General features: G+C 36.5%; 1 protein-coding gene and 1 non-coding gene across 2 annotated transcripts in view; one reads left to right on the top strand and one right to left on the bottom strand.

Moving 5' to 3' along the window:
• Window positions 1–9,344, bottom strand: part of LOC103201376 (dystrophin-like) — a 2,052,823-nt gene that overhangs the window by 1,493,120 nt on the left and 550,359 nt on the right. The gene's annotated exons all lie outside the window — the stretch shown is intronic.
• LOC122150475 lies at window positions 6,262–6,383 on the top strand. Its single transcript, XR_006163689.1, has one exon. It is a non-coding gene; the product is annotated as a U6atac minor spliceosomal RNA (small nuclear RNA).

Here is a 9,344-nt window from a genome sequence, read left to right on the forward strand (position 1 = left end):
CGTCCTCCCTCTCTCCCTTCCCTTTTCCTTCCTTCTTTCTTTCCTTTTCTTTTTTTTTTTTTCATTTCTTGAAGTAAAAATATTTATAACAAAACATTTCCCATCCCAACCATCTGTACATCTACAATTTAGTGGCATTAATTATATTCACAATACTGTACAACCACCATTGCTTCTCATTTCTGAATATTTTCATCACCATCTTTAATTTTTTAGTTAAACCCCTCTCTTGATGCATGAAAGCTGACTTAAATACCAAGTCTATTTTGCTTTCCTCTTTTTTACTTTTTACTGTGACTTGTAATTTGTTTTTTGAGCATCACCCAAGCCCATTTCTCTCTTATATAAAGTAATAAAGAATGTTTAAAGAGAAGGTACAAAGAGCTTTGTATTTTTATTTCAACTTTTTATTACTACATCGTTTAAAGCAGGAGTTAGCAATCCTTTTCTGAAAAGATCCAGATAGTTATTATTTTGGACTTTGTGAGCTATGTATTCTCTGTAGCAAATGCTCAACTCTGTGAAAGCAACCATTGACAATATGTAAATTAATAAGTGTTGTTGGGTTCTAATAAAACTTTATTTATAAAAGCAGGCAGCAGGTAGGATTTGGCCCGCTAACTTTGCTCTTCTGGAGAATTTTATATTCATGGGATCAATAATATGAAGGATCCTGTGCTTTCTATTAAAATTCATTTCACTACAAGTACTCTGAGGGAGGGAGATCTCGTAGCATAGTGCCTAAGGCACTTGACTGCTAACCAGAAGGCTGGCGGTTCAAACCCACCAGCCTCTCCTCAGAAGGAAGATGGGGCAATCTACTTCCATAGTAATACTGACTCGGAAACCCAAGGAGGGGTCGCTATGAGTTGGGTCCGACTCGATGGCACACAACAACAACAACAACAACTCCGAGGGATGTCACATGTAAGATATCACTCATAATAACAACCAGTTCAATTAAGCTAATGTGGTCCTAGATCCTATGGTAGCATGTTAATTCAGTGTTTCTGTTTCTCTGAAATGATTTTGAAATGAGCTTAAGGAGCTCTGGTGGCATAGTGCCTAAGGCATATGACTGCTAACCAGAAGGCTGGCTGTTCAAACCCACCGGCCACTCTGTGGAAGGAAGACTGGGCAATCTACTTCCGTAAAGATTTACTGCCTCAGAAACCCAAAGGGGGTTGCTATGAGTTGGGATCCAATCGATGGCAGTGGGTTTCGTATTGTATTGGTTTTAAGTAAAATGAAATGGAGACCTCTAGGACAAGGAGTGATTTAAAATTTGAAGGACTATCAAGTTATAAACTAAAATTAGGTAGTGACAAAAAGTAGCACTGAACCCATAAAACCTCAGGGGGAAGAAATGCGACTGTATAGAGTTCATATAAGACTTACCTGCTATTTTTCAGTTACTTGTGTCCCTGAATCTTCTTTCTTTATTAGTTTTGAGCAGAATGTCTTAATACAAATTCATTGCCAGTAAAGTTCTGACAATTATAGTCTCAAAAAAGAGCAAGAATTTTAAAATGTGTTTATTATGCTGTTTGCAAACAATCCTAGTCGCTGGCTCGTACCTATAATTTAGTTATATACAGCAGGAAGATTTACCATTATTATGATGGGATACTTGTGACTCAGCTTGATGAATAGTTCATCCTGAACCAACTCAGCTGTGAACAGACCTCCTGTACTATAATTTGTCAATTTTATCATCGTTCAAAATTTACAACTTATGCCAGAACATTTTCTCACTCTCCCTGTATGACTTGTTCTAACCTAGCTCTTTCCTTATGCTGCCTTTCACAATATTGTTTATCCCCTGGTTCCTAAAGTCATTTTTTTCTGAATTGAGAGTGAGAATCCCAGAGGTATAATAGCAGACTGGACACAAATAACTGCTGTAGAACAAACACTGCCATTTCTTCTAGGCTGGATCTAAGATTTCTCCTGTTTGCTCACATCCAAAACCAACCAACTAAACAAACTCACTGCCATTGAGTCGATGCCAACTTATAGCGACCCCCATTTGGTTTCCAAGGCTATAAATCTTTATAGAAGCAGAATGTCTCATCTTTCTTCTACAAAGCAGCTGGTGGGTTTGAACCACTGACCTTTTGGTTAGCAGCCAAATGCCTTAACCACTATACCACCACAGCTCCACATACTGCCTGGTATATGCTGAAGTCAGGAGGTTGTGAGCTCCTTAAAGGAACAGGAGTCCTTGATCCACTCTGTATCACCAGCAGCAAGTAAAGTGTCTGTCCTGCACAAAGTAGGCCCACACTAAATATCTGTTGAATCAATGATGGAATTTAAGATATGCTTCAATGAGTGTAAGAACAGAGCCATCATATTGCCAAACAGTCAGCAAGTACAAGAATTTAAAGCACTCTGGACATAGATGAGGGAAGGCAGCTCAGTGTTAGGCAGACAATCTTGGATATGAGATAGAATAAGAATGACAGGCAGGACAAGCTTAGAACACTTTGCCTAAAGGAATAATACAATGAAAATGTATTTTTGTCATTTATTTGTACATTCATTAATTCAAATGAATGTTGAATGTTCACTATATGAAGAGATGGTTCTGTGCAATGAGGAGATATTGGTGACCAGGAAAAACATGGTGCATGCAAAGTTTACCTTCTTGTGTGAAACACAGACGATAAACATGCTAACACATAGTATTATTTCATTAAGTAAAAAGTGCTATCAAGAAAGTAAAGCAGGAAAGTGGAGAGAAAGTAACTATGTGTGTATTCTCTTTAAGATTGTTGTTGCTGTTGTTATATGCCATTGAGTTTGACCTGACTCATAGCGACCCCTCCTTGGGTTTCCGAGGTGGTATCACTACAGAAGTAGATTGCTTCATCTTTCCAAGGAGTGGCTGGTGGGTTTGAACCACCAGCCTTCTGGTTAGTAATCAAGTGCCTTAGGCACTAGGTTACCAGAGTTCCCTCTCTTTACTCTCTTTTAGATAGGAGGTTACAAAAGGTATGTCTAAGAAGATGACAAGGAACCTCAGTAACACAATGTTTAAGTCCTCAGTTGCTAACTGAAAAGTCTGTGGTTCAAATCCACCAGCAGCTCCATGGGTGAAAGACCTGGTGATCTGTACCCCTAATGATTACAGCCTAGGAAACCCTATGGGGCATATCTACACTGTCCTATAGGGGCACTATGAGTCAGAATTGAGTTGAGGACACACAAGTACAAGATGACATTAGAGCACTGGCATATATAAAGTGAGGTGTACAACATGTAGAGAGGGAGGTGGCTGGGATATAGGGCATTGAGACTGAGGCTAGAACAAAGAGCAAAGCAAGTTAAAAGCATGTGAAGTAGGAACAAGCATTAGAAGGAATAGAAAAGAAGGTGTGTGATAATAAACAATGTGATCTGTTGTGGCTAGAACATCTTCCTTGCAAAGTATATTTCATGTCTATTACTTTTATTAGCATAAACATTTTATCTCACTAAATAATCATTTATGCTTCTCTTTGCTTCTATGTTGATGAGAGCAGCTTTCTTTTTTTCAATTTGGGATTTGAAATCAGCATGCTTCACTTTCTTTTTCTTTTTATAGATTCTTACTCTCTTGATAATTTTTTCCTCTAAGAATGGGGATCCCTAAGGGATGGCATGCTTTTGATGCATTTTAAGTAGTTATTTACTGCTGCAGTGATTACAGTAAGTTATGGGTTCTGTTCTTGCTTATTTCCAATAATATAGAGCAGTCCATCATGTTTTTAAACCTGCCATGCTGGACAACGGAACTTTAAGAAGAAGTCATTAAAATTATCCAATTACTTTAATACACTTATTTTATGAAAGACACATTTGATGGGCAATGATTTAGGGTCCCTCTTTGAATTTTTGCACTCTGCCAAACTCTCAATAAATCTGTTATTTATTACTTCCGAAAGATGCATAGGAGCCCAGAAGTTGTTGAGGAGTTTCTAAGCAGCAATAAAAGGCTAACTGTATTTAGTCAAGAATGAAATGCCCAACTGTTTACTGTATTAAAGAGACTGAATTCTCATGCCCCTACCAGCTAATAACATTGAAAAGCACACTTTAAAATCTATCCCCATACTTATCCATTGCCATTCTCTTAGGAGTAAATTTTCATGCTGATTCCCTTATGTTAGTCTATGTCCTATAGTTAGAGAAAGCAGGATAGTTTTGTGACCACAAAACAAAATCTTATGAGATTTTATTACTGCTAGGGAAATATAAAGGTCAGTATGGTTGTATGAATCATTCTTAACATTGGGGTCTCAATGAAGGGAAACAGATGGCAGACATTTTTACTCAAGTGATTTTTCCATCAAAGTTTCTATCAGTGGTTCAGTCCCAGCAGTGTGGCTGTTAAGAAGCCATCACACTCACCAGCCAGCTGGTGAAATCAGTACTGTAAAAACTAACTGTGTAAAGAAAACATACATGTAACCAATTTGGTCTTTTATACCACATGCCTTTTTCTAAATAGCATTTGATTTAACCCATACAAATAAAAAGCAGTTACCTCCTAATGAGTTCTTTGAGGAAATAGGTTACCAATTATGTATTAGGATGTCGTCAAATAAAAGTACAAAAACCCACACTCTCAAGCACCCATAATTCCTGTATAAACCAATGGCTTTTTAATGGCAGCACCTATTACTTGAGGGCTTTCTAGGCCTTAGGTGCAGAAAGCAGGGTGAGAAGAATTACAGAACCTGGGTATTTCCCGTAAGAGAAAGAGGCCCTATTCTTGGACTCATTTATCTCAAACTTTTGGGCAGGAGTTATCTCAATTACAATGTGCTTTGTTAATCTGAACTCTTAATAATCAGGTCATCTGCAAGCTGCTTTAGAATTTGCTTCAATTATTACCAAGGTGAGACAGAATGAAGAGGATCTAAACTGAATTTTGACACTCTCGAACTTGTCTTCTTTCGCCTTCTCTTCCCACCACAAAGACACCTTTACCCTTTTTTCTCATATTCCTTCTCTATCTAAGAGATCAGAGTAAGAGTTTCATACTAGAACTAAGTGGTTAATCTGTAATTTCCCATTCTCCATGAGTATTTCCAATTTGAGAAAAGTGAAAGTATATTTTACTTAAAAAGAACATTAATTTAAATAAGTTTTTTTTTTTAAGATTTGATAGTAGGACCACTTGAACACTACAATATTACATATTTAACCTATGCTGATTCAAGTATCCTCAATCACAATGAACTAAAATTTATTATTGTGTCACCAGTTAATAAAGCTGTTGAGTGAATTCATTTACAGCAATGTATATACATATATTGCACATTTGCACAATATAAATTTTGAGACAGTGAAACACAGCAACATTGTAGTGTGTCCTAGAAAACTAACATTAACAAGGCTACCTCTTTACCTAATCTTTTTTTTTTTACTTCTGAAGTTTGATTTCAAATGGAATTTCTTAAAATTTCAAGGTCTCATGCTTGCTCATAGAAACATTCTTTAGAAAGTGTGATTAATTTTGAATATGGTTGACTAAGCAGCATTATCTCATAAAACAAAGAATCTCTATTTCCATTAACAGGGAGAATACTCAGCTCTTTTAGACACTTAATCTAATGGTGAGTTTTATCATTTCTACCATCAACTTGAAGAATTTGCATCCCCATCTAAATAGCAATCCATGTTTTAAAGCTATTATTTTTCTAGTTTAGAAGAACATGTTAGAGCTCAATGTAAAGGCATTTTATGATTTCCTATTTCCTGATTTCACTCAAGGTACTTGATAACACATCACTCACTTGATCACTAGATGAGTTAACATTATTTTCATTACTTTTTTCATGGTGCTAAGCTTTCCCGATGAAAACTCCCATTAACATTTCTTTTTATTAGTTAGAAAATGAGTAGGCAGAAGTGTCAACTATCTGAGGGGCATGTGGTTAGCTGAATTGGATTTTCCCTCAATTCTTAATCTAAGAACTATACTTTGAGAAAATGTCATAAACATAAAAAAAAAAAAAAGGTTTAATGAAATTCCCAGCTTGTTTCTTCTGCATTTCAGATGTTTGAGGACAATGATTCAGTAAATAAATTTTTCTTTTTATAGATACGGGCTAAAACTTAAGAATGATTAGTTATCTTAAGAGCTTACATATAATGAGTAGTTATTTTGTGGCAAATGCTTTATCATGTGGTTTATACACATCTCATTTTTTATCTCAATTTTAGAAATAAGAAAGCAGAGACATAGAGAAGGTTAAGAAACTTTCCCAAGTGTTGTATGAAAGGAGAGGTTAGCCTTTCCCTTAACAAGGATGGAAGAGGCCTTTGACCTTTACAACTCACATACAGTTAAGGTATTGCCACCTACTTTATAGCATCTAACCATGTTTTGTGTGTGACCGTGGGGGGGACATTGAGTTTATGCTAATGGTGGTAGAATATTTTGGAAAAGGATAGCCATTATGGTGGCACAACATGTTTAATGCCATCAATGTCCCTGAACTGTAAATACAGATGTTGTTATGTTGGTGAATGTCCTGGTGTGTATGTTTTCACCATAATAAAAGTAAAGGGGGAAAAAAAGAAAGAAAAAGAAACTTTCCCAAGATTCTGTAGTTATTAAGCTAAAGGAATTGGGATTTAAACCCAAGCTTTCTGTACCTGGAATCCAAGCTTTAACAATTCTTCTAAACTTCTATTAGAATTGAATGTGACATATTGATATTTTAGTGGATGATAGAACTTTCTGCATATGCACTCATTTACTGCTTGTTGGATTGATGTATAAACAAATGAATACATAATTGAATAAATACACTATAAATTTCTTAATAAACACATTTTCAGTAGCATATAACCTGATTGATATTTTCTCATGTAAAAAATGTGGTATTCTAAAAGAGGTCCCATATAGTGCCATCATATTGTTATGGTATATTTTGAAAAATAATATTGCATAATTTTATCATTTTTCTGTGACACACAAGGGATAACTTATTTTGATGGGACCAGATAATATTTCTGGTATGGGGGGGTCACTTTATATTGAATGACACCATCATGTATCAGTGAGGGCATGGATTTATCATTCCAAAAGTGAAAATGATAAATAGACTGCAGTTTGGGTTCTACCAAATTGTATTATGGACAAACTTAGAACATGTATTTTCTTTAAATTTCATATCTAGAAATGATATCTCTGCTGAAAATGGAACATATGAGGTTTCAAACTCCAATGTAGCCCTGTCTACATTTGTTTAGTATATGGGTGGCTTGGTTGATATTCCTCAAAGAAACCATTACTGGTTCATGGGAAAAGATCTGTCTCCTACTACCAAGCACCATCTCCATTCTGTTTCTTAAAATAATTTCTTAGCAAAAATGGAAATTCTTTTTTATATTCATTCTTAGTCAACCAAAAATGATGATGACCAAAGTAGCTGACATTAGACAATTTTAAATTTGTTTTATACTTGGATGTGTCTTGCAGTGTTTTACTGGACTCATTTTTTCAGAGACGTTCTTAGAATGGATAGATAACTTTAGGTATTCTGTGTGTGTTTGTGTGAAAACACATGCACACACAAGTACATGTTCATGATTTTTGAACTACAGTCACCAGGAAAGAAACACCTAACTATATAAAGGACTTGTGATATCTTATCCTGAATTACTTTTTCCTGGACATCCAAAATTCCTTTTATTATTTCAGATTGAGAAAGAGTAGAACTTATTCTGCCATGGGAAGATGGTGTCTTACCTGTAGCCCACACATTAGTACCCTCTAGCATCTTAGTGCCTGAAAAATTACAGCAGTTTAAAGTGAGGATTCTGGAAATCTGAGCAGCTCATTAAGTCAAAGAACACCAAACTCAGGGGAGTAGAAGTAGAAAAGAGGGAGAGACAGTGTAACCAGCTGGAAATAATAAAAAATAGGGGAACCTTCCCTGTGGAATGCCGACATGCCAATGAAACAGGGCATCAGAGGGCTCCCTGGGTCAGTGGAGAGAACACATCAGAGGGCTTGCGGCCACTCCATGGATCTACCTTCAACACCTGCTTTTATTGGTAAACTGAGGACCACAGGGAGGGAACAGAGACCCCTCTGGCTCCATGTGCTGCTGAAATGGGAGCGGACCCTGGGACAATCTCGTGAGTGGATAAGGGCAGCTTATTCTAGGACAGCTTTTTGGCACAGAGGGGCCTGGGGTATGGATTTTTTGCAGTTGTTTGAATCTGGTGGAAAGTGGAGGCCCCCTAACCATTGGGGTCTTTGCTGAACTTGAGCTGTGGGATTGTGAGTAACAGTATAACGTCATCATTAGCAGCCTACTCAAAGCCCTGGGAATAGCTACTGGTGCCATGGACCTTTTTATGTCTCTTCTCTTGCTCCTTTCCAAGGCTCTCCCCTGCTTCATCCAATAGAAAAACCACATTAAGCCACCACAACACTTGCCAGCTCAAATCCTAAACCCCCTTCATGATGAACAGAGACCTGCATCTACATTCCACACAGTGATTCCATTATCACAAAGAAAACTGCAGAGAAACCCAGCACACCTGAATTAATAACAACAACAACAAAACAAAAACCAGCCCCACCTTTGCAAAAATATTAAATCATAAGATCAAGACAAAACAAATCAATATGTAACTAACAGTTAGAGATGACTTCAAAATGTCTAGGAAACAACAGGCAACCTCAAATCAAACAACAACAATAACAACAACAAAAAAAGGATAAGACAATACAAATAAAACCCAAACAAAGGCTCATTAAACATGGAAGAAGAGAAGGCAATAGAATTATCCAAGAAGGAATTTAAAAGGTAAGTTTACAGAACTCTACAAAAGCTCAAGGAAACCCCAAAGAGAATTGAGAACACAGACAATATCCTGGAAGAACTCAGGAAAACCATTCAAGAAGAAAATAACAAGATTAAGGCACAATCAGAACTCATACAAAAACAGCAGTTAGAAATCCAGAAGATGAATACCAAAATTACAGAATTACACAACACGGTAGAAACACAAAAGTGTAGGTTAGAACTAGCTGAAGAATACATATCCCAACTAGAAGACAAATCCTTGGACACCAGCCTGTATGAAGAAAAATCAGAACAAACATTTAAGAGAAAAGAAGAGAACCTAAGAGTTATATGGGACAACATGAAAAGAAACAATATATGCCTCATTGGAATTCCAGAACAAGAAGAGGTGAAAAAAACCACTGAGAAAACTGTGGAAGACTTACTAACAGAAAATTTCCCCCATATCATGAATGAGGAAAAGATATTTGTCCAAGAAGCTTAAAGAACCTTATACAGAATAGATACCAAGAGAAAAACACCAAG

This window comes from Orycteropus afer, unplaced genomic scaffold, assembly GCF_000298275.1.
Source record: "Orycteropus afer afer isolate SDZICR_OR568_19922 unplaced genomic scaffold, OryAfe1.0 scaffold00148, whole genome shotgun sequence".
Classification (NCBI taxonomy): domain Eukaryota; kingdom Metazoa; phylum Chordata; class Mammalia; order Tubulidentata; family Orycteropodidae; genus Orycteropus; species Orycteropus afer.